This window comes from Polypterus senegalus, chromosome 1, assembly GCF_016835505.1.
Source record: "Polypterus senegalus isolate Bchr_013 chromosome 1, ASM1683550v1, whole genome shotgun sequence".
NCBI lineage: Eukaryota > Metazoa > Chordata > Cladistia > Polypteriformes > Polypteridae > Polypterus > Polypterus senegalus.
The window spans coordinates 338,999,936-339,015,124 of NC_053154.1; the positions used below are offsets into that span (position 1 = coordinate 338,999,936).

General features: G+C 39.4%; 1 protein-coding gene across 1 annotated transcript in view; it reads left to right on the plus strand.

The window, feature by feature from the left end:
- LOC120517046 (N-acetyllactosaminide beta-1,3-N-acetylglucosaminyltransferase 3-like) overlaps positions 1 to 15,189 on the plus strand; it is a 106,697-nt gene that overhangs the window by 10,670 nt on the left and 80,838 nt on the right. The window lies entirely within an intron of this gene.

A 15,189-nucleotide genomic window follows, 5' to 3' on the forward strand; every position in this document is an offset into this window, starting at 1 on the left:
TCGTTTTATTTGCTTAGCAAGGAAATGTGGAAATCATGACAATATAGGTCATTTATTCTGAAGCGTAAAAGACCGTGGTATCTTATAACTAAATAGAAAACGTTCCTGTTTAAATTAAGAAAAATTGTACTTTTTATATAACTGACACAGTCCCATTACCTGTATTTTGTTTGAAATGGTATTTGTTTAAAAATCGTGTTTCCATGTTCAAGCTACTCGTGTGTTTTATGATAAACTATTGTAAACTATTCCTTTGTTTCCAATCTTCAAATTAATTCACTCACCCATCTAATTTTTGGGTCGAAGGGATTTCCGCAGCCCATCTAAAGACTTGGGCTGACTCTCCTCTCTGATGCACACCTCACAGTATGTTGGGGTGTACTCGTGAATTCGGTGTAATCAAAATAATAGGAAAAAATTAAAATAGAAGCAATGCAAATTCCAACATGCAGTGTTAGATAGATAGATAGATAGATAGATAGATAGATAGATAGATAGATAGATAGATAGATAGATAGATACTGTACTTTATTAATCCCAAGGGGAAATTCACATACTCCAGCAGCAGCATACTGATAAAAAACAATATTAAATTAAAGAGTGATAAAAATGCAGGTAAAACAGACAAACACTTTGTATAATGTTAACGTTTACCCCCCATGGGTGGAATTGAAGAGTTGCATAGTGCGGGGGAGGAACGCTCTCCTCAGTCTGTCAGTGGGGCAGGACAATGACAGCAGTCTGTTCCCGAAGCTGCTCCTCTGTTTGGAGATGATCCTATTCAGTGGATGCAGTGGATTCTCCATGATTGACAGGAGCCTGCTCAGCAGCCCACTGCTCCGCCTTCACCCTGACTTCCTCACTAGTTTGTCCAGGCGTAAGGCGTCCTTCTTCTTTATGCTGCTTCCCCAGCACACCACTGTGTGGCCACAACTGTCTGATAGAACATCTGCAGCATCTTATTGCAGATGTTGAAGGATGCCAGCCTTCTAAGGAAGTATAGTTGGCTCTGTTCTCTCTTGTACAGAGCATCAGTATTGGCAGTCCAGTCCAATTTATCATCCAGCTGCACACTTCAAGGTATTTATAGGTCTGCACCCTCTGCACACAGTCACCTCTGATGATCATGGGGTCCAGGAGGGGCCTGGGTCTCCTAAAATCCACCACCAGCTCCTTGGTTTTGCTGTTGTTCAGGTGTAAGTGGTTTGAGTTGCACCATTTATTCCACAGGGATTGTTTTAATGTGTGAAGACTAAAGTTCACTTATTAAACGATCTGGGGCCTCACGTATAAACGGTGCGTACTCACAGAAATGTTGTGTAACGAAGTTTCCACATTCTAAACTTGGCATAAAGCCATGCACATTTCCACGGTACCTCATACCTGGTCATACGCAAGTTCTCCACTCGGTTTTGCAGACTGGTGGCACCCAGCGTCAAAGCAGTGCTACTGTTACTGTGTGGTTATCCTTTCATTTCCTGAGGAGGCTTTATAAATACACTGAAATTAACCGCATATTGTTTCTTAGTTTAATGCATCTGATTGTAATTAACCAGTAACAATACACTGGTCCACGGAATGGTCAAACTATTCCAAGTATCATAGCTGCTTTAGTGTTGTTACTCTCACTGCACCTTATTTTAATTCTTTCAGCTGCTCACGTTAGGGGTTGCCACAGCAGATCATCTTTTTCCATATTACTCTCACTGCACCACTCAGAGCAGCTGATCGGAAACAGAATTATCGGTATACAGCATCAAGCACATGCTGCCTCAGCCATGCTTCCTATTTGAACTGCTTCTCGTATGAGAAACACTTCAAACCTTTCCTGTATGGACTTCGCAGTTCAGAAAGAGTTTCATCCCAAGTGCTCCTTATAGAAATATGTGTACTTATAAGTAGAATTACCTCACTGTAAACTTGCACTACAGTTATAATATTGCACAACCTAAGCCACTTTATTAAGCGCATATTTACATTTGATGACAATATCATTTTTAAGATGAAATGCATCAAAATATGTTTGTTATATTATACAGATAAAACTTTAACTACATTTAAATAATCTATATTGTTAATAATTAAAGGTTGTTCCTGCCTTGCACTGTATGCTTCACTGGGACTGGCATGAAGGATAGAATAATTAAACATGTAATACGAAGATATTTCAATGTTCCTTAAATGTTTTGAAGAATCAGCGCTCTAAGCTTACAGATGGCATAACGTCTATTACAGAGCTGATTGTGTGGCAATCGGTTACTTGGAGAAAGAAAGGGAAAGACAGGAATTAGAGATTAGTACATTTGAAAGAGACAGTACTGCAGGGGCGGCCCTGTGCAGATGCACAGTTTGCACCTGCACAGCGCCGCCAAATCCCAGGGGCTGCCACACCAATATATATTGAATATGAAACAGAAAGAGAAAATAACGACACAGCTAAAAATGCAGCGGCAAAAGTTAAACGCTTGTGTCATGAGCACAAGGCGGCTATGCAGTGTCCGCAACGGACGTGGCCATCCGCCGTGCATGAGATACCATATTGACATTGGCGGGTGAAGGGGCCACCGATTCTTTCTCTGCCCAGGGCTGCCACGAGTCTAGAGCTGCCCCTGAGTATTGCTGCAATAAATTATTTCATTGAAGGTCTCGCACAATCACTGCGCCACCGTGTTTCCATGTTTAATAACATGCTTTAACTCCTATCATCATGAAAATAATATCACGTATACATCTCAGTATTTTAGTTATTCAGAGAGCTGTAATATCTCGAATGTAATGGATTCTGTGTCCTGTTGGAGGTAGTGAAAGCCAGTTTAAGAAGCTCGTAGTGATTCATACACATTGAGCACATAGAAGAACACATACAAAACAAAGCATTTAACGTGCTACTTTACTTAAGATGTGATTTGAGAAACTAGCCAATTAAACAATTTTAAGATGAAGTTTATGATGTTCTACTTTAATGACAAAATAAACTTTGTGATTAAAGTGGAAATTTCGAGATTAAAGTTGACATTTCATGCATTTTCCCCATTGTGTGCCTTTTTTTCTCTGTACCCTAATAAGCTTTCATATGACACTCAAACGATTGGTTACAATTCACCTTTTCATGGCGACTTTAATATGTGACAACTTCTTTTTTATTTCGGGCACTGTGCAACTTTGTGAACTTGAGCTTTCGAGTTTCTCTTACACGCTATGTCACTCGATCAGCTTCCTTTTGTTGTTTATACCACTGTTTAAACCAACAAATACTGTAGTGCGTTTTTCCTTTCCTCCACTTGGTATTTACTAAAATTCTTCCATTTTCCCTCATGCTTTTCCCATTGTCCTTTCACAGGACACTGAGCTTAAGGGCTATTTATATTCATTTGCATATTCAAAGCGGCATAATTCTGGGAGGAGTTGGGGCGGGACAGCAGGCATGTGCACGAGTATTACTTTTCACTTTGACTGGTATTTATGTAGTGGAAGAACGCGTAAGTTGGCAAACGCACAGATTCCTGCATCTGGATTTTTCTGTGCGTAAGCACATTTCGGCTTTTGTGCTTATGTCATGTTATAGTGCGAATTCTACACACTGCATTATGCACGAGGCCCCTGATAATTACTTTTTTCTGGAGCTTGCCCATTAAGGTTTCAAAAGATATCCTCTAAAAGATCACAATGAGCAAACAGATGAAATTATTAACCAGTTGGATGCTCAGTTTAGAAGAAATTGGTATAAGCATTTTATACTACAGGCATTTGTGTTGCTGCAACATCCACAATCCAGTGTCTATAGAGTTCAAATCCGGAGACTGGATGTTGTCTGTGTGCAGGTTGCACCTTCTCTCAGTGTGTCCGTGGATTTTCCTTATGACTGGCTGTCTCTTGTAATAGCCTCTTCACCTGGCAGTGCTGAGAGTGGACTCCGCCTTTCTGCGGCTCAAAACTGGATTAAGCATGGGTTGGATAAGAAGAACATTCAGTTGTTAAATAGGACGCCAACTTAGTTTTTAAAATGGTGCAAATTTATTTAAATATTTCGACACCCTGGTCATGAACGCATCCTCAGAATTAAGCAGTAACATCTGGATGCAGAAAATTTCATCCTTCAGGGTAAGTAAGAATCATTAACTTTATGTAATTGTAACAAGATACAGGTATGTACAATATTTATAGAAAATTGCACATATTTACATAAACTCAACAGACCTGTCATTTTTTGTATTGCACACAGTAGTATGTAACACATTCTGGAAAACTGATGGGTCCATCATTCCTTTATGATTTGGTTCTCGTATTCCAGACGTTTACAAAACCATTTTATTTGAATGAGTTGAACAAAAGGCTTGGTATTTTTAAGGTGGTCATTTTTTTTGTGTAAACAGGCAATAGGATTGCAAGAAAGTGGAAAATTTCTTAAATTCATACCAAGTTAGTTTATTCAGTTTTAACTAATGACACTGAATATATTGTACTTCCAAGTCCCACTTTGTGAAGATCTGAACTAATGTAACTTACCTCTTGACTAAATAATTCCGTAAGGGATCTCCCTGTCTTATTATTGAGAATTCCCATGTAGATGGCTACATATTGTAACAACCTCAACGTGTCAGGTTCAAAAAGGGAAAAACACCGAAGGACGAAGAAGGGATCGCAGAACAGTTTACTGGAACAGTAAAAAAAAAAATACACCTTATAAAAGCAGAAATGAATGACTCTGACTTTGAATTTGAACTATTTACAGTTGGCTATGAATCTCTCAATGTTATGGCCCTGAGAGATGCCATTAGTGAAAAAAAAAAAAAATTGACTCCAAAGTAACTTTTTTTATTTTTTTAAATAGTAGAGCTAAGCATCATCTTAGTATGTGTTGCAATCTCTCACTATTAAAATTGAGTGGCTGGAAGTACTGCACATCAATAATAACCTCTTAAAATATTGTCTTTAATGCTTCAATTGTATCTGGACATGTCAGAGGTTTTGGATTGTTACATAAATTACAACTTCTTTTGGCCATTTAATCTATTCCAGGCTGGCATACCATACATCTAAGGTGCCACTTCTGAATACTTTTCACAGTTCTGAGTACAACGCTTGCACAAACTTTTTTTTTCTACCACACATATGACACACCGTTCAACTCCTCTTGAAGTGTAGACATGAAGATTCCCTACTGTTTATTCCTCTGGACCTGAAAAACCAATTTTTAGAACCATGTTTTGTGCAGGAAATTTCATCCTTTTGATAAATCCATTTTTTTCCATTTCTGAATGTGTTTGACTTCTACTTCTTCATCCCACCCAAATTTCTCTTTGTATAAGTCTCTTAGAATAAGCTTTGCTGGCAGTAAGGCAGATGCTAGAAAACCGAGTGGATCATAAACTGAACTAACAACAGACAGAATATCACGCCTTGTAGCGGGCTTGTTTTGCAACTTAATCTGAAATTTGAAACTGTCAGTTTCTGTGCACCACTGGATGCCCAGGGCACGCTCTTTGGGAAGGAGACTGTGGCTCAAATCTAAGTCATTTTGTTCACAAGCTCTGTCTTCTTCAGGTATGAACAATAAAACTGCTCTGTTGTTACTCACCCACTTAGTCAAATGGAATCTCCCTTTGAGGCATAGAGCTTGGAGGTCCTTTGCCAGCTTTATTGCTTGTTCTTCTGTTGTCACTGACCTTAAACAGTCATCCACGTAGAAATTGTTGAGAACGGTGTTAACAGCTTCCTCAGGAAATGTATCTCTGGCATCTTCGGCTGTTCTACGCAAAGCGTAAGAAGCACAACTGGGTGAAGAAGTAGCACCAAAAGTCATTTTGAATTCTTCAAGGTTTTTACTTAGATTACCTTCAGGCCACCATAAAAAACGTAAAAGATCTGTGTCTTTGTCTGGTATCTTAACTTGGTAGAACATTGACTTAATGTCTGCCATTAAGGCTGCTGGCTCCTTTCTGAATCTTGTGAGGACACCAATGAGTGTGTTAGTTAGGTCAGGGCCTTTTAATAATTGTTCATTAAGAGAAATCCCCTGGTAGGTGGCAAGTGCAGTCAAAGACTACTCAAATCTTATTTTTCTTTGGATGATACACACCATGATGTGGGATGTACCACACTCTGCCTTCATTACAACTCAGGTTTTCTTTGAGTACCTTAACAGCATAACCATTGTCTATAATGTCTTTCATGAAGACTTTATAGTCTTCGTGGAAACCTGAATTTTTGTTCAATTTTCTTTTGAGTCCAATAGCATGTTGTTCAGCAATACATTGGTTATTCGGCATTTTAAGTGTTTCATCCTTCAAGGGTAAATTTAAACAATAGTGACCACCTACCAGTCTCACAGATTCTGAGGCTATGCGCATGAACTTGATGTCTTCTTGTGACATCTCCTCCTTTTCTTCACAGCTGCGATCTGGAAAATCTGTGTTATACTGTTACAGCAACATATCTTCAATCTCTATTATTGAGACACGATTGATGGAATGTTTAGACATCTTACCACTTTGTTTTGCGAGGTCATCTATCTCTTTGTATGGTCCACCTACTACCCATCCAAGTGCAGTCTTCATGGCGTGAGGTCCACCTCCTTGGCTAGGTATAATTCGTGACTGCTTGAAGATTTCTGGGTAGTTAATTTCCTATTAAAAGATCAACTTCAGAGTCAATATGAGATAGATGTACCTCTTTAAGAAATGCCCACTTATCAATATCTTCTTGTAGTGGAATACTTTCTCTGTTCATTGGAATGGAGACCTGTGTGAAGACCTTTGGCAAATCAATATATTCAACATCATTGAGACCACAGACTTGTAAATCTGATAAGACAGAACATTGGGTTAACATCTTTGAATCGCCATCATAATTACTCATAGTTTTGAGGAATACTTGCGTCCTTCTCCCTTGAAGACTCAGTTGTCTCTGGAGCCTTTCAGTGCAAATTGTTACTGTACTGCCGAGGTCTATAAAGGCCTATGTTTCTACATACCTTTCACTTTTCTTAGATTTTACCTTAACAGGAACTATTTGAAGTGCGCATTCTTCTCCGGCCCCAGTAAAGGCACAAGTTCCAATCTCTGTTTCCTTTTCAGTAGATGTTGCCAACCTAAACGTAGCTTTAAGTACTGCTCCACTGTAACCTTTAATGTGCAGGATATCTGGGTGCTGTAAGGAACATGTCTGACATTTCATTCTCTCTTTACAGTTCTTACTTAGATGACCCTGTTTGAGACAGCGAAAACATAAATCTTTAGATTTTAAAAAGTCAATTCTTTCTTTATGTGGCAATTCCTTGATATTTTTACATTCGGCGAGGATATATGCTGGTCACTGCAAAAGGCACAAGGTTTTTTAAATGCACATGTATCAATAACAGTCTTTTTGACAGAGATTTCTTGAGTCTCCTTTTCGGCTATATCGGAAATTTTGGTGGTGAAAATACTTTCTGATCTCTGTCCGTACTTCTGAGGGGGCCTGGCTTTCTCGTTTTTTTCTTTTTTCTCTATACAAGTGTAACCTTGTGAAATGACACTGTGCACAAGGTGTAGCAGCATTTCAGCTTCGCGACGCAAAAAGTTAATTCAGGTATGCCGGATCTTTTATTATTTTCTTGAAGTTTGTAAGCATACCTTATCCATTCGTTTCTCAAAGAAAATGGAAGTTTTGTATGCACAGCACGAACATTATGACTGTTATTCAAATTCTCCACCATTTCCTGAGTCATTCATAGTGTTCATGTAGATTGAGAGGAAGTTAGCATGATCTCGCAGAGCACTCCCCATCATTTTGCTTTATTTGAGGCCATTTCAATGCTGTATCGAGGCTATAATCAAACAAATCACCAGGCCCATAAAATCAAACAAATCACCAGGCCCAGATAATATTTATCCTTGTGTTCTTAAGGAGGCTAGTGAGTACATATATAAACCCTTGACACATATTTTTAGGAAGTCACTGTGCACTGGAGAGATTCCAAAGGACTGGACAATGGCAAATATCATCCCATTATATAAAAAGGGTGACAGGGCAGATCCAAGCAACTATAGGCCAGTAAGCTTAACAAGCATCACAGGAAAATTAATGGAAGGAATTATTAAGGATAAGATTGAGCAACACATGACAAGGACAGGAGTTATTCTGAACAGTCAGCATGGGTTCAGAAGGGGGAGGTCGTGTTTTACTAACATGTTGGAATTCTATGAGGAGGCAACAAAAGGATACGATCAAAGTGGAGCTTATGATATTATTTATCTGGACTTTCAGAAAGCATTTGATAAGGTGCCACATGAGAGGTTGGGCATCAAGTTAAAAGAAGTGGGAATTCAGGGTGATGTTTTTAGATGGGTGCAGAATTGGCTCAGACACAGGAAGCAGAGGGTGATGGTGCGAGGAACCTCATCAGAACTGGCCGATGTTAAGAGTGGTGTTCCACAGGGGTCAGTGCTAGGGCAGCTGCTATTTTTAATATATATAAATGATTTAGATAGGAATATAAGTAACAAGCTGGTTAAGTTTGCAGATGATACCAAGATAGGTGGATTAGCAGATAATTTGGAATCCGTTATATCATTACAGAAGGACTTGGATAGCATACAGGCTTGGGCAGATTTGTGGCAGATGAAATTTAATGTCAGTAAATGTAAAGTATTACACATAGGAAGTAAAAATATTAGGTTTGAATACACAATGGGCGGTCGAAAAATCGAGAGTACACCTTATGAGAAGGATTTAGGAGTCATAGTGGACTCCAAGCTATAAACTTCCAAACAGTGTTCAGAAGCCATTAAGAAGGCTAACAGAATGTTAGGTTATATAGCACGATCTGTGGAGTACAAGTCCAAGGAGGTTATGCTCAACCTTTATAATGCACTGGTGAGGCCTCATCTTGAGTACTGTGTGCAGTTTTGGTCTCCAGGCTACAAAAGGACATAGCAGCACTAGAAAGGTCAGAGAAGAGCGACTAGGCTGATTCCAGGTCTACAGGGGTTGAATTATGAGGAAAGATTAAAGAGCTGAGCCTTTACAGTTTAAGCAAAAGAAGATTAAGAGGTGACATGATTGAAGTGTTTAAAATTATGAAGGGAATTAGTACAGTGGATCGAGACTTGTATTTTAAAATGAGCTCATCAAGAACACGGGGACACAGTTGGAAACTTGTTAAGGGTAAATTTCGCACAAACATTAGGAAGTTTTTCTTTACACAAGAACGATAGACACTTGGAATAAGTTACCAAGTAGTGTGGTAGACAGTAAGACGTTAGGGACTTTCAAAACTCGACTTGATGTTTTCTTGGAGGAAGCAAGTGGATAGGACTGGTGAGCTTTGTTGGGCTGAATGGCCTGTTCTCGTCTAGATTGTTCTAATTCTATGTATCGAGGCTATCGTCTCTTACTGAATAACTCATTACCATATCTTTCAAGCAACTTTCTGGCTTCTACATAGCCTGCATCTGGTAACATTCGTGAACAGCCTTTAATCATTTCCTGAGGAGACCCTCTGGTGTACTGGATCAGGTAATCTAATTTATCTTGTGAGTCTGCTAATACATCACCTAAGCGTGATCAAAGGCTCTGATGAAGTCTTCATAAGCCAGCGAGTCACCTGAAAATAAAGGGATCTGTCTGTGTGGTACTTCACCACGTGGCGCCGGAGGTGGTGGATCAGTAGCTTTCTCTTATTTGGTTAACGATTTAGCCATTTCAGTGATTGCTTTATGACATTCGGTTTGACCTTTTTGTCATTCGGGCGATTCTTCTGATATTGATTTGATTTCGCTAGCACATCTAGTATATCGTTTCTGGAGGTCTGCGTGTCTGTTATTGCGCTAGTTGTGGATTGTTCCTGTCTTTCCTTTAATGCTTCAATTGTATCTGGACATGTCAGAGGTTTTGGATTGTTACATAAATTACAACTTCTTTTGGCCATTTAATCTATTCCAGGCTGGCATACCATACATCTAAGGTGCCACTTCTGAATACTTTTCACAGTTCTGAGTACAACGCTTGCACAAACTTTTTTTTTCTACCACACATATGACACACCGTTCAACTCCTCTTGAAGTGTAGACATGAAGATTCCCTACTGTTTATTCCTCTGGACCTGAAAAACCAATTTTTAGAACCATGTTTTGTGCAGGAAATTTCATCCTTTTGATAAATCCATTTTTTTCCATTTCTGAATGTGTTTGACTTCTACTTCTTCATCCCACCCAAATTTCTCTTTGTATAAGTCTCTTAGAATAAGCTTTGCTGGCAGTAAGGCAGATGCTAGAAAACCGAGTGGATCATAAACTGAACTAACAACAGACAGAATATCACGCCTTGTAGCGGGCTTGTTTTGCAACTTAATCTGAAATTTGAAACTGTCAGTTTCTGTGCACCACTGGATGCCCAGGGCACGCTCTTTGGGAAGGAGACTGTGGCTCAAATCTAAGTCATTTTGTTCACAAGCTCTGTCTTCTTCAGGTATGAACAATAAAACTGCTCTGTTGTTACTCACCCACTTAGTCAAATGGAATCTCCCTTTGAGGCATAGAGCTTGGAGGTCCTTTGCCAGCTTTATTGCTTGTTCTTCTGTTGTCACTGACCTTAAACAGTCATCCACGTAGAAATTGTTGAGAACGGTGTTAACAGCTTCCTCAGGAAATGTATCTCTGGCATCTTCGGCTGTTCTACGCAAAGCGTAAGAAGCACAACTGGGTGAAGAAGTAGCACCAAAAGTCATTTTGAATTCTTCAAGGTTTTACTTAGATTACCTTCAGGCCACCATAAAAAACGTAAAAGATCTGTGTCTTTGTCTGGTATCTTAACTTGGTAGAACATTGACTTAATGTCTGCCATTAAGGCTGCTGGCTCCTTTCTGAATCTTGTGAGGACACCAATGAGTGTGTTAGTTAGGTCAGGGCCTTTTAATAATTGTTCATTAAGAGAAATCCCCTGGTAGGTGGCAAGTGCAGTCAAAGACTACTCAAATCTTATTTTTCTTTGGATGATACACACCATGATGTGGGATGTACCACACTCTGCCTTCATTACAACTCAGGTTTTCTTTGAGTACCTTAACAGCATAACCATTGTCTATAATGTCTTTCATGAAGACTTTATAGTCTTCGTGGAAACCTGAATTTTTGTTCAATTTTCTTTTGAGTCCAATAGCATGTTGTTCAGCAATACATTGGTTATTCGGCATTTTAAGTGTTTCATCCTTCAAGGGTAAATTTAAACAATAGTGACCACCTACCAGTCTCACAGATTCTGAGGCTATGCGCATGAACTTGATGTCTTCTTGTGACATCTCCTCCTTTTCTTCACAGCTGCGATCTGGAAAATCTGTGTTATACTGTTACAGCAACATATCTTCAATCTCTATTATTGAGACACGATTGATGGAATGTTTAGACATCTTACCACTTTGTTTTGAGGTCATCTATCTCTTTGTATGGTCCACCTACTACCCATCCAAGTGCAGTCTTCATGGCGTGAGGTCCACCTCCTTGGCTAGGTATAATTCGTGACTGCTTGAAGATTTCTGGGTAGTTAATTTCCTATTAAAAGATCAACTTCAGAGTCAATATGAGATAGATGTACCTCTTTAAGAAATGCCCACTTATCAATATCTTCTTGTAGTGGAATACTTTCTCTGTTCATTGGAATGGAGACCTGTGTGAAGACCTTTGGCAAATCAATATATTCAACATCATTGAGACCACAGACTTGTAAATCTGATAAGACAGAACATTGGGTTAACATCTTTGAATCGCCATCATAATTACTCATAGTTTTGAGGAATACTTGCGTCCTTCTCCCTTGAAGACTCAGTTGTCTCTGGAGCCTTTCAGTGCAAATTGTTACTGTACTGCCGAGGTCTATAAAGGCCTATGTTTCTACATACCTTTCACTTTTCTTAGATTTTACCTTAACAGGAACTATTTGAAGTGCGCATTCTTCTCCGGCCCCAGTAAAGGCACAAGTTCCAATCTCTGTTTCCTTTTCAGTAGATGTTGCCAACCTAAACGTAGCTTTAAGTACTGCTCCACTGTAACCTTTAATGTGCAGGATATCTGGGTGCTGTAAGGAACATGTCTGACATTTCATTCTCTCTTTACAGTTCTTACTTAGATGACCCTGTTTGAGACAGCGAAAACATAAATCTTTAGATTTTAAAAAGTCAATTCTTTCTTTATGTGGCAATTCCTTGATATTTTTACATTCGGCGAGGATATATGCTGGTCACTGCAAAAGGCACAAGGTTTTTTAAATGCACATGTATCAATAACAGTCTTTTTGACAGAGATTTCTTGAGTCTCCTTTTCGCTATATCGAAATTTTGGTGGTGAAAATACTTTCTGATCTCTGTCCGTACTTCTGAGGGGGCCTGGCTTTCTCGTTTTTTTCTTTTTTCTCTATACAAGTGTAACCTTGTGAAATGACACTGTGCACAAGGTGTAGCAGCATTTCAGCTTCGCGACGCAAAAAGTTAATTCAGGTATGCCGGATCTTTTATTATTTTCTTGAAGTTTGTAAGCATACCTTATCCATTCGTTTCTCAAAGAAAATGGAAGTTTTGTATGCACAGCACGAACATTATGACTGTTATTCAAATTCTCCACCATTTCCTGAGTCATTCATAGTGTTCATGTAGATTGAGAGGAAGTTAGCATGATCTCGCAGAGCACTCCCCATCATTTTGCTTTATTTGAGGCCATTTCAATGCTGTATCGAGGCTATAATCAAACAAATCACCAGGCCCATAAAATCAAACAAATCACCAGGCCCAGATAATATTTATCCTTGTGTTCTTAAGGAGGCTAGTGAGTACATATATAAACCCTTGACACATATTTTTAGGAAGTCACTGTGCACTGGAGAGATTCCAAAGGACTGGACAATGGCAAATATCATCCCATTATATAAAAAGGGTGACAGGGCAGATCCAAGCAACTATAGGCCAGTAAGCTTAACAAGCATCACAGGAAAATTAATGGAAGGAATTATTAAGGATAAGATTGAGCAACACATGACAAGGACAGGAGTTATTCTGAACAGTCAGCATGGGTTCAGAAGGGGGAGGTCGTGTTTACTAACATGTTGGAATTCTATGAGGAGGCAACAAAAGGATACGATCAAAGTGGAGCTTATGATATTATTTATCTGGACTTTCAGAAAGCATTTGATAAGGTGCCACATGAGAGGTTGGGCATCAAGTTAAAAGAAGTGGGAATTCAGGGTGATGTTTTTAGATGGGTGCAGAATTGGCTCAGACACAGGAAGCAGAGGGTGATGGTGCGAGGAACCTCATCAGAACTGGCCGATGTTAAGAGTGGTGTTCCACAGGGGTCAGTGCTAGGGCCGCTGCTATTTTAATATATATAAATGATTTAGATAGGAATATAAGTAACAAGCTGGTTAAGTTTGCAGATGATACCAAGATAGGTGGATTAGCAGATAATTTGGAATCCGTTATATCATTACAGAAGGACTTGGATAGCATACAGGCTTGGGCAGATTTGTGGCAGATGAAATTTAATGTCAGTAAATGTAAAGTATTACACATAGGAAGTAAAAATATTAGGTTTGAATACACAATGGGCGGTCGAAAAATCGAGAGTACACCTTATGAGAAGGATTTAGGAGTCATAGTGGACTCCAAGCTATAAACTTCCAAACAGTGTTCAGAAGCCATTAAGAAGGCTAACAGAATGTTAGGTTATATAGCACGATCTGTGGAGTACAAGTCCAAGGAGGTTATGCTCAACCTTTATAATGCACTGGTGAGGCCTCATCTTGAGTACTGTGTGCAGTTTTGGTCTCCAGGCTACAAAAAGGACATAGCAGCACTAGAAAGGTCCAGAGAAGAGCGACTAGGCTGATTCCAGGTCTACAGGGGTTGAATTATGAGGAAAGATTAAAAGAGCTGAGCCTTTACAGTTTAAGCAAAAGAAGATTAAGAGGTGACATGATTGAAGTGTTTAAAATTATGAAGGGAATTAGTACAGTGGATCGAGACTTGTATTTTAAAATGAGCTCATCAAGAACACGGGGACACAGTTGGAAACTTGTTAAGGGTAAATTTCGCACAAACATTAGGAAGTTTTTCTTTACACAAAGAACGATAGACACTTGGAATAAGTTACCAAGTAGTGTGGTAGACAGTAAGACGTTAGGGACTTTCAAAACTCGACTTGATGTTTTCTTGGAGGAAGCAAGTGGATAGGACTGGTGAGCTTTGTTGGGCTGAATGGCCTGTTCTCGTCTAGATTGTTCTAATTCTATGTATCGAGGCTATGCGTCTGCTACGAATAACTCATTACCATATCTTTCAAGCAACTTTCTGGCTTCTACATAGCCTGCATCTGGTAACATTCGTGAACAGCCTTTAATCATTTCCTGAGGAGACCCTCTGGTGTACTGGATCAGGTAATCTAATTTATCTTGTGAGTCTGCTAATACATCACCTAAGCGTGATCAAAGGCTCTGATGAAGTCTTCATAAGCCAGCGAGTCACCTGAAAATAAAGGGATCTGTCTGTGTGGTACTTCACCACGTGGCGCCGGAGGTGGTGGATCAGTAGCTTTCTCTTATTTGGTTAACGATTTAGCCATTTCAGTGATTGCTTTATGACATTCGGTTTGACCTTTTTTGTCATTCGGCTTGATTCTTCTGATATTCGATTTGATTCCGCGCTAGCACATCTAGTATATCGTTTCTGGAGGTCTGCGTGTCTGTTATTGCGCTAGTTGTGGATTGTTCCTGTCTTTCCGCTTTAAGTTCATATAGCATTTGTAGGATACTATCGAGTGTCGATTGTTCAATCAACACTGCTGTAACGATGACGATGCGGCTGCAGTTTTCTGAACTAAAGAATCAAGTTTAATATCAAGGGCATGCTTTAACTGAGGAGATGTCTTTCGTGTTTTTGACTTTAAAGAACCCATCCTTGTAATTGCATCTCTTCGAATTGCAGGACAGTGACAAAAGTCTGTCACTAAAGCTACTCCTCTGCCTGGAAATGACACTGTTAAGTGGATGCAGTGGATTATTCATGATTGACAGGAGTTTGCTTAGTGCCCGTTGCTCTGCCACAGATGTTAAACTGTCCAACTTTAATCCTACAATAGAGCCTGCCTTCTTAACAAGTTTGTCCACACTAGCTGATCATCAGATTTATGTGTTAGCAGTTTATTTGCGTCTTCTAGGCATGCCGCT